Here is a 19,317-nt window from a genome sequence, read left to right on the forward strand (position 1 = left end):
CCATTTTTGTTTGAACATTTTGTTTAAACAATGTTTATTGAAGGTGCAGCTCCGACTGTTGCCAGGAATTGTAGTAAATTATGTTCCTCATGATTCCATCCTGTACAGACCAGCTGCTGAAAGGGTGCAGCTGAATTACATTCACTCACCAGGGAGTAGGTGTGACCACAGTATCAAGCAAAGAAGGAAGCAGAGGGAATATATTCAGTTCTCTCCAAGGAATATTTCCTAGTCTTTTGTGCTGTTCATGGTTCTGGTTTGGAGTGACTTGTGGAAAAGAAGTATTAGGCCAGGAACCAGAACCAGCTGAATAGATTTGGTTTTTAAACCCCCACAGGATGTCCAGTCCTACTTTAACTGTGAATATTTTACCTGTTTTTTTGTAACCTGAGTAAATATTTACCAGGAGCCCCCTAAGCGCCTCTTCAAGCCTTTTTCAATGCCATACATTCAGGAGTATTCTGCACACAGTTTATTTTTCCTGGCAGAAAATATTAGTGAGTTGCATGAATGAATGGAATGGTAATGAGAGTTATGTCATTTATTGCTGTGTCTGCTACTTTCATAGAGAGAATCATAAAAGTAAACAGTAAAGCCAAGATTTTCCATCATGATTAGTAGTTTGTGAGTGCTGAGCTGCCATCATGGGGTCTGTGGGGTTTTTTTTAATCCTTGAGGGTCCAGAAATGCACTTTTAAAAGCATCAAGCCTCTCTCCTAAAAAGAAGCAATGTTTGCTTATTTTTTAGGAGGTGGTGTTGGTTTATTCATGAAACAGTCCTTTTTACTATTTCTGTGGTGATGGACATATGTTAGTATTTGGCTTATTTTGTTTTGAAAGCACCAAGTACTCTTCTTGGTAGTTGGGCTAAGCATTTGTCAGTCCCCAGTTAGAAAAATTATGGGTGACGTTCTCTGGGTTCTTGAGAAATGCAAGACAATTAGGAATGACTTGTGGCTCGAAATCTGAAGTAGAAAGTTGGAAGAAATTGAAAATGGCCTTGAGCAGTGGGTAAAAGGTAAAGATCGAAATGAGATCCTCCCTTGTTTTCAGATTCTAATTAGCATAGGTGGGAGAACCAATCAGAGCTAAACTACACATTCATAACTGTCATGTGGTATAGCTTTCTTAGACTGCAACTGTTTATCCTATGCATTTGGTAGACTGTGTATCAAAAACTACCATTTTTGATCCAGGAAAACATGGTATGTTGATGGAAGAGATGCTCCCACTCTTTCTGATCAGTCTTACGCCCCCCCCCCCCCATGGTTTCAAGGCGAGAGATTTTCAGAAATGGTCAGCTAGTTCATCTTTTTGTGTGACAGTGCTGCAAGCATGTACAGTAGTCTCAAGAATTATAATCCAAGAAGGGTTGTTCCCACTTTATAATAAGGTTGCCAAGTCACTCCTGGAAGCTGACAGGAGGTGGGGGAGCTTAATAGCAGTAGGGGGAGGCATAGGCTGGCACTGCAGTGACATCATTGGCAATGTGGTAATGTTGCTTCTGGCATGCGCCATAATTGATATCATGTTGTCAGTGATGTGAGAACATTCTATTATTTCAACACTCTAATAGAAGCTAGTTTTATGCTGGTTTAGGCCTTTCTACACTGCTGGTAAATCCCGCTGCTGGCCAACTGATTGGCAGCAGAGGACTGAGCTGAGGTACATCTCCTCGTTCCTGGTAGGGACCTGTCAATCCTACTTGCCGCAAAAAGTACACTGAGAGGTTTCAAGTCCCCTTATTTAGAAGGTTTTGGTAGCATAGGTTTAAATGTACATATTTTGACTTTCGTTGCAATTGTAGCTTTCTCTAGACTTTACCTAATTTAGGGGTCTCTTCCTTCTGAAAATAAACACCTATCAAATAGAGCAACTAAAATATTACTGATGCTTAACAATGTCTATCATACCAAGTAATGGCTGGCATTCAGTGGAGATACAGGAACAGAGAAAAATGGTGTTGTGTCGTCAGTGTGAAGTGGGAATGATGTCACACTGCTGGTGTGACATCAACGCAATGTGACATACCTTCCATGTATTTGCTGGAAGTGACATCTTGCTGCCAGCTCAGCACCATTATTAAAAGCATTTTCTTCACCTGGCACTCAGTGAACCGGCAGGCAACTAGAAGAGTGAGCTGGAGACCTGGTCTCCCCATACTAAGTTGAAGTGCAGTCCATTTGTACCACCATTTTACCATACATTCAGCTGCCTTACTCATCAGAATGAAAGTCAGGGAAAGTATTGAGTCATCTGAATGAGCTGAGAGCTAGAGAGATGGAAACAGTTTACTTCACATGTTTCTTTTCCACTCTTCACCGATGCAAGGGCTACAGTAGAAACGACAAATTCAGAGAACAGAAATTTATTACAGAACAAAGAGGCAGTGAATAGCAATGTCAAATTCTTCCAATTCCATCAGATTTTTACAGTATCAAATGCATTAAATGTGAAAATATATAATGCAATAATAATAAAATAATCCATTTATAGATTTTGGGCTTGTGATCAGACTTAAGGGACATTTTAAAATGAAATTTATTAACATTGCAATGTAAAGATAACAGTTAGTGAGCTTTACATACATTAGAACTTATTACTTACATTTATAAAAAATTCACTTTTATATGGGCAGCCCAATCCTGATGGGAGGAGGTGAATTGGCTGTTGGAGCCAGCAGGGGGCTGGTGCATTAGTAAGTGGGACTTACACCAGCAGTAAGAGCAAATAGGGAGTTGGGTGGCCTCTGCTGAGCCCCACAGCACCTGATCTGGAAAAGCCTCTGCTCCACAGAGCAGTGCCAGTCTCAACCTACTGACACAGCTGGGAGTGGGCTAGGGGAGTGAAGCTGACTTCAGTTAGCTTTCACTAGACTTTCGAGCCACAGGCCTTGGACTTATTCCACCCAAAATCATGATGTAAGTCCATTTTGTCCTATGGAGGACTTTCAGGTTTTGTCACTGGGGACAGAGCAGGGGAGCCAAAGATGGTAAGCATTGCTGCCTCAACCATATACCTGGTGGAACAGATCCATCTTACAGGCCCATCTTACAGGCCCTTCAAAAGTGTATTAAATCCTGCAGGGCACTGGCCACATTGAACTGAGCACTCCACCAGGCTGGGGACAGACCTGAAAAAGCCCTGGCCCTGGCCAACTGGACTTCTTTTGAGCCTGGGACCATGGGCAAGTTTTCATTAGATGACGGAAGTGTTCTTCAAGGGATGTAACGGGAGAGACTGTCCCCCAGTTACAGTGCATTATTTTCACAATATATCTTAGTCCAGGGGTCTGCAACCTGCGGCTCTCCAGATGTTCATGGACTAAAAATTCCATCAGCCCCTGCCAGCATGGCCAATTGTCCATTCTGGCAGGGGCTGATGGGAATTGTAGTCCATGAACATCTGGAGAGCCACAGGTTGCAGACCCCTGTCTTAGTCTTATTTTCTTCTACATATGCTTAATGGAAAAGTTTATTATAAAACATTTATCTCTTAAATGTTTTCCTTTTTTGCTTAAATTGTCACCCAAGCTTCCAGCCATATATATACAAAAAGCATTCCATTTTTCCTGAAATTGCGATATTGGTCTATTATGTATATAAAATGTTAGTTTTGCCACGACAGCATATTCAGCTAATTTGTTCTTCCATTCTATTAGACCTGAACATTAGACCTGAACATCTCCTTTCCCTCTTGCTGCTGTCTCCACATATTTGAATAATTCATCACATATTTTAGGATATTACTTGGTAATATGTAATAACATACCGTATATACTCGCGTATAAGCCGACTTTTTCAGCACAGTTTTTGTGCTGAAAAAGCCCTCCTCAGCTTATACGCGAGCCACCCGCCGCTGCCACACGCTGCCTGCCGCCGCCCATCATTCCCCTCACTCACCCACTTGTCTTTTCCTTTCCCCTGCCAGCTCTGAAGGCTTGGCTCCAGGGAAACTGCCGCTTGGCCAGGGTGTCTCTATCATTCTCTTAAAAGGGCAATGCTCCAAAGATTGCTTAAGCATTGCCCTTTTAAGAGAATGATAGACACACCTTGCCCGAGCGGCAGCTTCCCTGGAGCTAAGCCTTCAGAGCCCGGCCGGGAAAGGAAAAGGTGAGTGACTTAGGGGAAGGATGGGCAGCGGTGGGCAGGAGTCTGCTGGCCCCCTCCTACAGGCTTGCGCCCGGCGTCCTGGGTGGCCCTGGCTCTTCTCTGCCCCTGCCTGCTCTGCAAAAAGCAGTCCTCTGCTTTTTGGGTTTCCTTGCTTCCAAAAGCAGGTGAATGCTCTGTCTGGTGTTTCCTTGCTTGCAAGCAAGGAAACGCCAGAGCAGCCAAGGGCTGGGGCTGCTGTGGGGGTCTGGAAGGCAGCGGGGGGAGCGATCCAGTGGGGAGCAGGCACCCTGGCTCTTCCCTACCCCCGCCTGCTCTGGTGTTTCCTTGCTTGCAAGCAGAAAAAATCCAGACAGAGCAGTCCTCTGCTTTTTGGGTTTCCTTGGGAGGGGAGTGGGAGCGATCGGGTGGGGAGCGGTCGCCCCGGCTCTTCCCTGCCCCCACCTGCTTTGGAGTTACCACCCCAGGCTTATACACGAGTCAATAAGTTTTCCCAGTTTTTGGTGGTAAAGTTAGGTGCCTCGACTTATACACGGGTCGGCTTATACACGAGTATATACAGTACTTCTGGGATCCATCATAAGCTTAATTTTATTTTAGAATTATTCTTCATTTCATTGTGAATGTCTATCCAATATTTTCTTGCTTTCTTGGATGACCTTCACATATGATAGAAGGATGCATCCATGTTTTGACATTTTCAGCAGTTCAAACTAGGGGAAATTTTTTAAATAGTGTGCATATTGGTTTCATCTTCTTTTCTCCTTTTCATGTTCTATAGAACAGTGGTGGGAAGAGGGATTTTTATTGATAACTGATGGTTATTAAGTATCAAGTAACACAAAGACATAGGTATGGGGGAGGGAGCCACTCAGGGATTTTATTTGTACTTGTTATTTAATTGACTGAACCATTTGTCGAAAATATTCCCCATCTTGTCATCTGAAAGTGGAACTTTTAAGTGGCACTTAAAAAAATGGTTTAGCTGTTTCAGAGCAGGCTGCTTTAATACTAATGATAATGAATGGTGTTAAAACGTGGCACTGCATTACACTAATGTGACTATATGGTATACTGTAGTGAAACTCTTTATGAGGTCACTGATCTTGAGTTTTCCCAGAAAATCTCTTGCCAAATAGTGACACAATGTTAGTTGGGAATAGCCATTATTAACTTGCCTGTAATAACTTTACAAAGCCTGAATCTTTCATCACATGTGCGCTAATAGCTAGCAGAATGTGAGAGGTTTCAGTAAAAGTGCACATTCTAAATATTCTCAGCTGTTAGTTTGGATTCGTGAATATACCAAATAAATCAAATAGCGTGCTGCAAGTGTGTGGGGGTGGGGGTGAAAAAAGAAGAAACTTCTTAGTGGTCCTTAAGAATAGCTACCATGAGCTACACAAATTGGTGGACCTGAAAAAAAAATTATGACTGTCTTAGATATACCATTTAGTTACTCTTCGTATGCACCGGTGTCTTGTAGAGTCATGCTGAATCTATGGCATTTGGTTGTTTGCTGGGGTTTGGGGCTGTCTGGGAGCAATCTTAAGCAAGTCTACTAAAAAGTAAGTCCAACGTTGTTCAGTGGATCGTACTTCTAGGAAAGTGTCTTTAGGCTTGTAGCCTCTGTCTTGGATTATTTGTCCTTTGACTAAAACTAGACTTTGACTAGAAATCAACTTTGGCGTCCTGACCACTGTGTCTTCTTTTTGCCACTTTGTTGGCATGCCCATGCAAAGACTTTAAGTATGGCCGCTACTGCTCACAGTGGGACTTGGGCAGCCAGTCAGCCATCTGGGAGTGCTGTCTACGACTGAGGAATACAGGAACCTCAGAAGTAGTATTTGCCATCTTGGACAATGACATTTGCTACCAATTTATAGAGCAAGGAAACTTGAGGTCCATAGTCCTAACTGCTTGAAGAAAACTGGGAAGAGGTGTGACTCAATGGTAGAGCCAAAGCAATTGCATGCAGATGGTTCCATCTTAAAACCCTGCCGTCTCCTGTTGAAAGGATCTCTGGGGGCAGGCGTTGTAGAAGGAGGACCTCTCTCTGCCTGGGATCCGGAGAGTATCTACCAGTCAGCGTATAGAATCACATATTCTTGCATCCAGTGAATGTGCCTGATCATTCTTTTATTTTGCTGTCTGTCATAGTTTCCAGTTTGACAACTTAAGGTGAGGCAGCCCACTTCCCCCCCCCCCCCCCGCCAACCCCTTCTGTTTAAAGTTTCGCTCATTTGTAATATACCAGATAAATACAGTTTTAGAGCTAAGAAAAGCAATTGTTTCCTATTTACTTTTGCTAGTAAATAGTAAATATACTTATTGTATATTGGATGTATTTGCTGTATGTTGCATATTTTATGTATCATTTCGTTTTGAAGAGGGGACTCTAACCTTGCCAAGGTATAAAGTTCAGTTTGCACAGTCTGCATTCCAATAAGAGATGATAGATTTTTAAAAAAATCATTTACTTGCTACTTTAGTTTTGCCTTCTGTGTTCTCCCTTTCTTTATTCCCAGTGTAAATTAACAGTGTAGTGGATAATCTGTTGCTTTTACTCATATAAGATTGTCTTCACCAGAATTAAAAAAAAAATTGCAAATATTGCAAAGCTCATGATTGCAATATCAAATACAGTTTCAAGTGTATTTTTTCCAGCATGTTTGCTTAAAACAGTGCAATCATAAGTAGGAGAGAAAGTTAACAGTCACAGTAGGAGTAGAAGAGAAAGTTAACAGTAGGAGAGAAAGTTAACAGTCACAGTAGGAGAGAAAGTTAACGGTCACTATCTTTATGCACCGAGTAATCAGTGCTTGTATTTTGTTGATTATGTGAATAAAAATGCAAATTTTGAGTGTCATCTGGGAAAAGGATAGAGTCCCTACAAATATTATAACAATAAAGCTTTCTGTTCAGATCTTGCATGATACAAACATTTTTGTTGTATTTATTATCAGTATGGTCCATCAGGACTTACTAGTCATGCTGTATACATTTCTTTTATGGTGGAATTTGAACACACATCTGATCTACCATATTCTCTTGCAGTGAGTATGAATTTGTTGCATATGCTGTGAGCATCCAGCTGTCTAAATAAAAACGACATCCATGTAGAAAATGCACCATGTGTAAAATTACTTACTTTTATTGAAGAATTTGTGGTTCAGTTCAGAAGTCATGTCAGGCACATGCTACAGTTTTCACCTCCTTTTCCAATAATGACAGGTTTCTATAATTGTTTGGTTAGTGGTAATCATAGTTCACCTGCTTTAGCTACTAGGAAGCTCAGTGTGGTGAAGAGCATTGGCATTTGTGAGAGGAGGAGGCAGGGTGAAGACTATGAACTTCATCGCATTACCAGTAGCACATCACAGTTTGACCATAACATCTGCATTTAACTATATATGGCTGCTCTGAGAGAATCTGGGTTTCATGTTTCTATAGAGCAGATCAGCACATATTAACCCTGTGATACATGGATGATTCCAGTGAGTTTTAAGATTAGTACTGAGCAGATAGTGCCTGGGGGAGGAATTGCAATATGGATTTCACAGTCATAATGTAGTCCAATAAACAATTTTCAGAGAAAACAACATTTGGGCTAAGGGTTAGTCCTGAGCATGACTTTTTGGGAAGTAAGTCCCATTTTAGTTAATGGGGCTTAATCCCAGGAAAGCACTGTTAGGGATTACAGTCCTAGCCCTGAAGTGTTCAAGCAAGTATGTCACTGTCTATTTTAGCTATCTACAAGCTAAAATTCAAATCATGATTTCTTGTTGAGACAGTGTACCACACTGACTGTAGAGTAATCAGATCTCCACTTTTAGCTCCATTTTTGAAAGATAAACTATTAGCAGTTGTTCAAAGAAATTGCGTTTTTGTAAAGTTAGAAGGTAGAACCCATCCTAAATTCTTCTCCCCATACACATCCTTCCATTTGCTTACTTGGTTTATATTACTTTAGTTGTATACATTCATTAAATTATTAATTTTATATTTCCAAATAAAAGTTGATGCATTTTTGTCCGTCACAGTTTTGAGAGGTAATATCCATAGCAAAATTGTACTCAGGATTAGCAGCAACTGAGACAAATTAATATTTCATGTGGTGCTTCATTACTTTTCTAGAAAGAATTAAATGTATGTAAGCACAGCCAAGTCAAAACTTGCATTCTGGCAGCTACTTCTTCTGCTGTTGACTAACTCTTTACGGGAGCCAGGATAAACCTGACATACTTACTTGAATACTTCAGGGCTAGGACATGCTGAGACAGGGGTTGAGGCAGGCAGGAATCCACAGCAGTGCTTGCCTTTAGATATTTGGATAAATTGAGAAGGAAGAAATCTTTTTCAAAGCAGTGAAAAACCTGGCTCTGGACTTTACACCTGGCATTGAGTTTTTGTCATCACATGTACAAGTAACTCAGGAAAAAAAATGTGTAGTGCTAGAGGCTGTGTGCTTTTCTGTTGGAAACTGAGTATCACAGTTCATCAAAGGCTTTTAAAAATAATCCTGGTGCTGTTACTTCACTTCTTGGATGAATGCTGGTCTGTCATATTTACAGGGCACCTTTCCGGATCACGTAGCCCCACTCACCTGCCCATTTGTTCTCTAATCTGTTTGTTTAGCCTTCTGTGTCCTACTTTTGACACATGCACACTTTTTTTGTGCTCAAATCTAGCAACTCAAAGGTTGCTGGACAAATACACTCAGTTAGTTGAGCAAGTCTGAGGGAACACCAGGGTCAAATTCTATGCCTTCCAGGTGTGGCAAAAGCCTCTGTGAACACTGTGACTAAAAGTAGAAGGGGGGATATTTTAGAGTGTAAAGTCTATCTTAATTTTATGATCTGATTTAGATACTGGAAATCTTGGGGTTTCAGGTTAGGCAGCAATCTTTTATTTGAAGGTCAACTATTTTGCAGCCACCATTACTAATTAGGACCTGCTGAGGTGTTATGCTGCAGGGCTCATATCCTGAAGCAGTGAAACACTTTACTGTACTCCTAGGTGGGCGATGGATAATTACTCTGTTTCTAAAATACTACTGTTAATCAGCATATTGCAAGTTTTAAGGATACAGGGGGAAGAAGGAATTACTATTAGTAAGCCCTAGTATGGGTGTAAACAGAAAATTAGAGCTATAGTACTGAACCTAGGATGGTTTCTTCCTGCAGTGGGACTTGCTTGCCCCCTTCTCCCCAAAATGGTGTTGACAAAATCCATCTGAGCAGCAGTGGCGTAGTGGTTAAGAGCAGGTGCATTCTAATCTGGAGGAACCGGGTTTGATTCCCCGCTCTGCCGCTTGAGCTGTGGAGGCTTATCTGGGGAATTCAGATTAGCCTGTGCATTCCCACACATGCCAGCTGGGTGACCTTGGGCTAGTCACAGCTTTTCAGAGCTCTCTCAGCCCCACCCACTTCACAGGGTGTTTGTTGTGAGGGGGGAAGGGCAAGGAGATTGTAAGCCCCTTTGAGTCTCCTACAGGAGAGAAAGGGGGGATAAAAATCCAAACTCTTATTCTTCTGAGTTCCCTATTATATGGTATCAGATCTGGCATTTCAGTATCCTAATTCCACTGCAGTTGGCAAGCCAAAGCAGCAGTTCCATGGCAAGGCAATTGATTCTGACAAGTTTAGCTATGTTGCATTCTTTGTAAAGCATTCCTAAATGTTTGGTGCTTGGAGATTTTTGCTTCTCCTTTCTGACCTCATCTGGGAGAAATTGAGGCATGCATTTCCAGAACTTTTCTGTTTTTATTAATTTTTAATCTAAAAGGGTTAAATCCAGGGGGTAAATCCAAAGTTGAACTCCACTTACTTTTCATTGTTATGTTTTTTTGTTGTCTCCCTCACCCAAGTAAAGCTTTTTCTTGTTTGCTCAGATGTTCTAAAGCTTTGGCTTTTGCAACTGCCATATATGGGATCACATCAGTTAAGTCCAAGATTAGCAAGGTAGACATTACAGGCTGTTTTCAACAGAGACACATCTTGCCCTGGGAAGCTGATGAAAAGCACATGATGGCAGCATAACAGTTGGGGGGGGGGGTTTGCACAGACGGCAGAATGATATTAAGGCCATTAGCCAGTGATGACAGCTGAGCATTTTAAAACAAGAACGTTCATGTTGCCTGCTGCAGCTTTTGACTTTCTAGTGTTTCTTTCTTGCACTGCTGCAAGACATACAGTTTTAAAGAATATAACCTGAGGCTGATTTGGTGAAATTGGGTACACAGAGTTGACTGGAAAATGTCCTTTTCTGTATGTACCAAATACATGCCTCCTAAAAATGAATGGGGGTTGATGTGAGGATTGTTGTAAAAGTTACTGTAATTTACTTATTGCTCTGATAGTTTTGGCTCTGGAGGAGGATTGTCATTGTTGTTGTTCCCACTGTGACTGGCTTCATTCTGTTTATTGATTATATTGCACTGAATTCATTTATACTGGACTTTTATGCTGGACTTTGGCTTGGTAACACACTAAATAGATGTCACAAAGCATCAAATTGAGAGTCTATTTGCAAAGGGTTCATTTAGTACATCAGATCCCTGCAACCTAGAATCCCTGCAAAGTCTGCTCAGTCCCGCTTTATTCAATGGAGCCCAGAAAATTTTTCTTTGGTGAAGTCTCTGAGTTCCTCTGTCCATCTGAGCATCAGGTGTTCAAGGATCCACTGTCCACATGAATAATGTGTGAGATATTCATAGGTTACTCCATGACACACACTCCTTTTTTTAAAGTATCTATGCTGTAATACTCATTTGAGATTTAAATGCTGAACTCATAACTGCAGAAGTGCTGCTGGTGTAACTAGAGCTATGATGATTAGTAGCGATACTTGTTAAATGATCATTATGACGTCATGGATAAAATGGCTGCATAGGCTGGTTTTAACTGTCACAGACTTATAGGTTAATATATTTGATGGCCTATTCCACAGGTGGAATTAGTGAGTATTTTAAGATTATTTGCAGAGAATGCAAAGGTTGAGAACAAGAAATGAAGATACAAAAATCCGGAACCAGTTACTGAAGGAATGGCTGTATTCCTTACCCGTCCTCTCCGTACATAGTGGAATCTTAACCAGAAATGATCTAATGAAATAGCCTTGTCTGGTACTAGGGACCTATCTCTGGTCTTCATTTAGCTTGCATGTGTATATTTCATGTAAATTTGACTGTTGTATTCTTGTGGCCATTCTTGAGAAATGAAAGACTAATGCCTGTCTACTTCCTGAGTGGATTTATTCATGAAGGAGATTTGATGATCAGTTCTCCACTTCTTGCTTGAACAACTATTAATACCACCTTGGGTGTACATGCGCAATACCTACCAAACATTTACCATGCCAATTTTTGTGACACAGGCTGACCAGTGTGACAGATTCCAGGACTCGCTAAAGTGTAACTAGGCAGAGCCAACCTGAATATAAAGAGTTAACTATAGAAGCATAAAAGAGAGTAAGAGATTGCTTCTGATTGGCTGGAAGAAAGAATACCAGTTAATTAATGGGTGGTTAATTTGAACAGAAGGTTTTAGAGGCAGAGGTTGAATGGACAACTCTGTGCTCTTGGCTGAAAGCTTTGTAGTCTAAGGTGATAATCAGACAAATGTGGCTGGTCTGACCTGTGTTCCTTTGTCACAACTTAACACAGACTGACATGTGGATGTTGGTTGCCTTTGGGAAAGATACACCCAAGGAGAGGCAGGGAGACTTCTAATTCAGTCAATACCCAAGAGGGAAGGGATTCTTCTTAAGGACAGAACAGAAAATCCTAATCGCAATCCATGTGAAGAAGAAATAATCATATGGTAGATTGCCCTTAATCTGTTTGTTTAGGAGGCATATAATAATTTGTTAGGTTAAACTGCTAAGATTTTACCTCAAGGTAAACATATGCTCTGAAGTTATCTAGAAGTGAAGGAATTCTAATAATTCTAATATCAGGAGGTGCACAGACCAAACTGAAATTATAAATCCCTAAGAAAAACTAAGGTCCCTTCCGCACACGCAAAATAATGCATTTTCAAACCACTGTCACAACTGTTTGCAAGTGGATTTTGCCATTCCGCACAGCTTCAAAGAGCACTGAAAGCAGTTTGAAAGTGCATTATTTTGCATGTGCGGAATGAGCCTAACTGTATTTAAAGGTTTCAGTAAATTAAGTTACTTGTAACCTCTTACCAGGGACTGAGAAACATGCTCAAATCTTGTGACCATGTCTAAACTGAAACACAACAACACTCTGTAAATAACTGCCTGATTTTGAAACTTACTTGTTTTCTCTTTGTGACAATGCCAAACAACTTAGTTTTAATGTTTTTTCTAGTTCTTTTTTATTGTTCAAAAGCCTCTGGTGCCAAATTGTTTCTGTCAAGGAATAGAGTATGGAAATATGGTGACACCCTGCAATTTTCTGGGAAGGTCCTTAGGACTGAGGGCAGAAAGGCCAATTGATTGAAAATATATATATATATTTATATATATATTAGTTAAGGGTGGGCCAATATTTGTATGACTAACATCACTCACATGCTAAGTTCATAAAGTAAGGGCTACTCAGTTCCAGAGGGGACAGACTGATTATCTTTTGGAGAGAAAAATTTCCTTTGAAAGTGTAGGGTCATCGCCACCATCTATGATGACATCAACAAGATAAAGTACCTCTTCCATTATTAAAAATATTTCTCTTCCTTGATCTTGGGTATTCTTTCGGTGCGACTAACAATTAGATCTGTGATGACCAGTGAGGTTTGGAGCTGTGTCTTTATTATCTCCATAGCTGTAATATCACTTAGGAGGGTTCTATAGTAGTGGAAGAGGCTGAGTGGATTTTTAAAAATTGATCGACGTAAGGATTGCGCATAGACTGCAGCCATGTACAATTACCTGGCTCCCAGCCATATACAACAAACTTGAGAGTTTTGTCAAGATGGAGATTCCTGAATACTGCTGCTAGGGATTAAATCAGTGATGAAAATAGAGGGACAAGTTTAACTTGCTGGGGAAATTTCTTTTAACGATTAAACAAGGCTGCCATTTTTGAGACTTTCCTAGATAAGAATACTTTGATGTTGAGCAATAAAGCTTTAAATTAACAAAAGGGATAGGAGCTGTAAATGTTTTATTGCACACACACAATGTTCCAACTGTTTCTAAAGTCTTTAGTTGTTTTTATTATTGTGAAGCCACATTTATGAAGCATTGCTTAATTATATTAAATGGATGTTTTACAAGTGGATACAGTTCCCAGTAATCTTATTCTGCAGTATCTTAATAGAGCATTGTTTTCCTAATAACTGGCATTCTGTTAGTTCAGTAAATGAATAAGACTGCTGATATGTAGATCTTAAATAGTGAAGATATGTGTTGATAATTATTCAGTCAAAGAATTACTATCCTGTTCATAGTAATTGTCCTCACATACACTTCAAAGGAAGTGGTCAGGAAGTGAACTGCAACATCTGTTGAAGGCAATGATGTCCAAACCAGTTTCCCATTCCTTGAATCCTACTGAGACCAATGGTCGAAGGCCACAATTCTCATGTGCAACTTCACATGTGCAGTGAAGAGTTGTTCACTCTTTATTATGGGGGAAGCATTTAGGTAGACTGGTGGAAGTTCCTTATTTTAGAAAACTGTTAATTTACAGTGCTAATGACAAACATATACATTTTCCATCAAACAATGTATCTAGAATCATATAATTGGAAGAGACCACAAGGGCCATCAAGTCCAACCTCTGCCATGCAGGAACATACAATCAGAGCATTCCTGACGTATGATTATCCAGCCTCTGTTTAAAAGCCTCCGAAGAAGAAGACTCCACCACTCTCTGAGGCAGTGAATTCCACTGTCAAACAGCCCTGACAGACTGAACGTTCTTCCTAGTGTTTAGGTGCAATCTTTTTTCCTGCACCTTGAGTCCATTGCTCCATAACCTAACCTCTGAGAAAGCAGAAAACAAGCTTGCTCCCTCTTCGGCATGACATCCCTTCAAATATTTAAACATACCTATTATGTCCCCCCTTGACTTCTCCAGACTAAACATCCCCAGCTCACTAAGTCTCTCTTCATAGGACGTGGGTTCCAGACAGTGGTGGGATTCAAAAATTTTAACAACAGATTCCGATGGTGGTGGGATTCATATAATGACCATTTGAAATATTTAAAAAGTGGTATACTGAAAGATAGTTTATATAAAACATAGATATAAGGTTTAACAAAAGAATCCATGTATTTTGTAGACCATATCCTTTTATGCCATGTATATTTATCTCTTTTTGTAGCATAGTAAGTTAATCAGGACTAGATACTGCACTTCTGTTCAGAGGCGTATCTGCCCAGTGATATGGGGTACCCCATGTCCCCGGGCGCATGCCATCTGGTCATATGGGGGCGCAAAATCAGCACCCCACGTGACCAGTGCTGCCTCTGCCACCTCCTCTCGGCCTAGCAGCCGGGGGGATAGGGAAACTCGCCCCGTCTGCCAGGCAGTGGAGAGGGGCCGCCGCCGTCTCCCTACCTAGCAGCCTGTGGGTTAGGGAAACTCGTGTGTTCTTCATAAGCCCCCGCTCAATTTGAAAATCACGTATTCTTCCTAAGCCCCTGCATTCGCACAACCACTTCACCACAAAACACACCTCCCTTCCCCCATTTGCGCATGCACAGACCCACTTGCCCTGCTCCTGTTCCGCTGTCTGCCCCTCCCCCATTTCCAAAGATACTCTGTTGCAAAGTAGCCTAAAGCCACAAACAGCCAACTATTCAAAGAAGAAGAAAATGTGCAGATATTGCTTCAGTTGAGTGCAAGAGGTGGGATTAACAAAGGGTTCCCCAAACTAAGGACAGAATAATAAAGGGTTCTATGGAACCCTCTAGAACCTCCTGAATTCCACCTCTGGTTCCAGACCTTTTACCATTTTGGTTGCACTCCTCTGGACATGTTCCAGCTTCTCAATATCCTTCTTAAATTACAGTGTCCAGAACTGAACATAGTATTCTAGGTGCAGTCTGACCAATGCCAAGTAGAATGGTACAATTACTTCTCTCGATCTAGACACTATACTCTTTTGATGCATCCCAGAATTGCATTGGCTTTCTTGGCTGCCATAACACACTGCAATGTTCAGTTTGTGGTCTACTAAGACTCCCAGGTCCTTTTCATATGTACTGTTGTCAAGCCAGGTGTCACCCATCCTATATTTGTGCATTTCATTTTTTCTGCTTAAGTGTAGAATCTTACATTTATCTCTGCTGAAATTCATTTGGTTAGTTTTGGTCCAGCTCTCTAATCTGTCCAGATCATTTTGAATTCTGCCCCTGTCCTCCAGGGTATTAACTACCCCTCCTAATTTGGTATCATCTCCAAATTTGATTAACATGTCTTCTATTTCATTATCCAAGTCATTGATCAAAATATTGAATAGCACTGGGTCCAGGACAGAACCCTGTGGCACTCCACTACCCACTTTTTATTGTTTTTATCATCTTTCACAAGTCTGAGCTCATTGTGAGCATTATCTTTTCTGACTTTCTTCCTACATGGCTTGGCTGTTGGTTTGAATTCCTTTTTAGTAATTTCCCCCCTTTTCCATTTCTTGTACATGTGTCTTTTATACCTAAGAGTTCTTTAGACATCCATCCTGGTTTCTTTATTCACCTCCCATTTTTTCTCTTCATTGGAACTGTTTAAAATTGTCCAAGATATCATGTTTAAGAAACTCCCATCCATCTTGTACTCCCTTCTCTTTGAGTATTTTTAACCATGGAGCATACACAGTAGTTTCTTAAGTTTACTGAAATCAGCTTTCTTAAAGTCTAAAACGCATGTCCGACTAGATTTGCCATCCCCTTATCATTGTATAACGAACTCCAGGAGAACATGGTCACTCCCACCTAAGGACCCTACCACTTGCACCCCATTAATCAGGTTATCATTGTTGGTTAGGAGCAGATCCAAAATAGCCGATCCCCTTGTTACCTCGTCCATCTTCTGGACCATGACATTGTCTTCAAGGCAAGTGAGGAAATCGTTGGCCCTGGTAGTCTTGGCAGAGTTTGACTCCCAGCAAATATCTGGATAATTGAAATCTCCCATTACTACTATTTCTCTTCTTTGTGGAAGTTTGATCATCTGCTCCAGGAAGGCATTATTTATTTTAGTCCATCTTTCACACAGGGAGTCCAGACAGATTACACATACTAAGTCAGTACAATCAGGAAAATGGGACACTCAGCAACCAATGCATTAGGATTTTAGAATTCTGGAACTCCCAGAACTGAAGCATATCATAATTATTAATGAGACATTAAATGGTACCAAAATAGCATATCGCATGTGTACAGGCAGTTGCTGATCTTGCCCATTTAAACAGAGATTGGAAGAAGAGAATTTACTAAATGTTTCTGAAGAGTATATGCAGTTCCTTCAATACAGTAAAGTACAAAAACCAATCTTACAAACGGCATACTTTAAAATAGATTTTTCCCCTACTCTTTCTCTGCCATATAGTACATGGTATTTGTTTTACTTGCAAGAGTCATCCAAAGACATGATACAACCATTTTCCAGGTGAACTGATACACTTACCTCCTTTCGATAAAACCTCTGCCCCCAATAATTGGGGACCTCAGAATTATTCCACTAACAACAATATTTACAGTTGTGCCTTATTTTATAATAAATTCTGAGCCCTGGTTTATCCATTGAATCTGGAATTGGATGTAACAGGTAATCAAATTCCATAGAGTATTGATTATTGTACATATTTTGTAGTTTTAGTCATGTCAGCAGTTTGCATATTACATTGCCCAGTGTCTCTTTGAATACAAAATTACTCTCCTTATTAGAGGAGACGATGTTGGCATGTTTTATGCAAACAAGTGATTCAAATGGTCAAAACAGAAAGCTATAAAGTTTCGGTGTGCAATTAGCAAAGATTTATTTCCCAAGTGCCTGTTTAACCTCATTGTGTAGGAGTAAATAAGAGAATAAATTTACTGAAAGCTGACGGATTTACAGCACTGGGAAACCAAAAGCTCTGAAGCTTTTTTATTTATTTTAAAGTTTATAGTTTTGAATAAAAAAAATAATAAAGATTTACTTAACTGTTTTCAGATGCATTACCTAGCTATAATTGGATTCCAGAAAGCTAATATATAAATATATATATTTATATATTTAGTGTACATTAGCAGTACTTTGTATTTCAGACTTAGCTTTTGTCTTTGGATTTTTTTTAAAATAGAGCTTTTATTCTGCTTCAGGAATGCATCAAAGCCTCTTATCATTGCCGCTGCTTGCCCATATAGCAATAACTGCATAACAATGCAATGTTTAACGTTCTCAATGACCATATTTAGTCAGAATGTACAGGCGAGATCTGAGTATTTGAAGGCCCATAAAACCCAGCCAATCTCACATTTTAATACACTGGCAGTGCAGTCATAAGTAGAGTCACACCATTCTAAGTCCATTGAATTCAATCAGCTTAGAAGCATACAACTCTGTGTAGGATTGTACTTCAGGCCGTGCACTGGAGAAGCAGAAGTAGAAAAGAATCTGTTCTCAAAAACAGATGCATCAAAAATAAAAGAAGAAATAGGACAACTTTTTCCAGTGCTACAATGTATGTGCCCTTTGTGTATTTATTAAGTGAGACCCTGAGGTTGATAGCTGGAGTTGCTATATCTGGGTGAGCTTGTACGGTGAGCAAAATGAAAGGAAACAGTTTTGAGATGATTTGCAACAAAAACAGATATATAGGGAGACAATATGAGATTTCCCTTACTTGAGGTTCATTTCAAGGTCTGTCATACCTCCATAAAAGAGGAGTCTAAGATCCTTATCACTAGGAGGCAGTACTCAAATTTTAGGCTATAGCATACAGTGGCATAGCTAGGAGAGGTGTGGGGGTGTGGGGTGGGCATGACATAGTGCATAAAGAATATATGCCTGTGTAGGTCCCTGCAGTTAGCTTCTACAGCAAACTACATATAGGTGTTCAGAAATGTTTCATGCTTATCCTTGTCTCTCTGAAATGATTCTAACTCATGAACAATTGGCCATGCTGGCAGGGGCTGATGGGAATTGTTGTCCATAACATCTGGAGTGCCAAAGGTTCACCACCACTGCTCTATCAGATCCTCTGAAGATGCCAGCCACAGATGCAGGCAAAACGTCAGGAGAGAATGCTGCTAGAACACGGCCATACAGCCCGGAAACCACACAGCACCCCAGTGATTCCGGCCGTGAAAGCTTTCGACAATACAATTACATGTTTAATTGGCTGCGTTAAACAACATGCTTTCGACACTCTAATGTTAACATGCAACATGTCTCATGGACCTGACAGAATCATGGGATTAGTCATATTATGCATTTATAGCATGCAAGATGACAGCTTGGTAATCTACTATCCTTTTCTTCTTTATAGAAGAAGAAGAAGAGTTTGGATTTATATCCCCCCTTTCTCTCCTGCAGGAGACTCAAAGGGGCTTACAATCTCCTTGCCCTTTCCCCCTCACAACAAACACCCTGTGAGGTGGGTGGGGCTGAGAGAACTCAGAAGAACTGTGACTAGCCCAAGGTCACCCAGCTGACGTGTGTGGGAGTGTACAGGCTAATCTGAATTCCCCAGTTAAGCCTGCACAGCTCAGGCGGCAGAGCGGGGAATCAAACCCGGTTCCTCTAGATTAGATACACAAGCTCTTAACCTCCTATGCCACTGCTGCTCCTTTATAGGAGTTCAGGGTTTTCTCATTCTATACTCACAGCAATTGAATGAGATACATTTAGCGGATAGAAAATGACTGTAATTAGGGTAAGCCATGAGCTTCATGGCTAAGTGGGATTTGCACTCAGGTCTCTTTCATCTTACTTTAACACTCTGACCATTACACCACACTTGGGCCCTGAAGCCAGTTTGAAGCGGTTTAAAGCAAACCAAATATTTCAAGCCAGCTCTATGTGGAAGTGAGCTAAATTGGCTTCAAACCATGGCTTTCTTTGTCATTCACAGCTGCCACTATAAAGCAGGGTGGTACAGAAAACTCGATTCTCTGTACAACAGGAGCTGTATGCAGCCATGAGCAGAAGTCTAATTTTTATTATTTTATCCAGTGAAAAATATGTCAGATGAAATACCTCAACAAGTCCAATTGCTTTTCTGAAATGTATTTTTAAAATATTTAA

General features: G+C 40.6%; 1 protein-coding gene across 12 annotated transcripts in view; it reads left to right on the forward strand.

The window, feature by feature from the left end:
- FGFR2 (fibroblast growth factor receptor 2) overlaps positions 1 to 19,317 on the forward strand; it is a 141,279-nt gene that overhangs the window by 76,816 nt on the left and 45,146 nt on the right. The gene's annotated exons all lie outside the window — the stretch shown is intronic.

Source organism: Sphaerodactylus townsendi, linkage group LG08 (assembly GCF_021028975.2).
Source record: "Sphaerodactylus townsendi isolate TG3544 linkage group LG08, MPM_Stown_v2.3, whole genome shotgun sequence".
In the NCBI taxonomy this organism is placed as follows: Eukaryota; Metazoa; Chordata; class Lepidosauria; order Squamata; family Sphaerodactylidae; genus Sphaerodactylus; species Sphaerodactylus townsendi.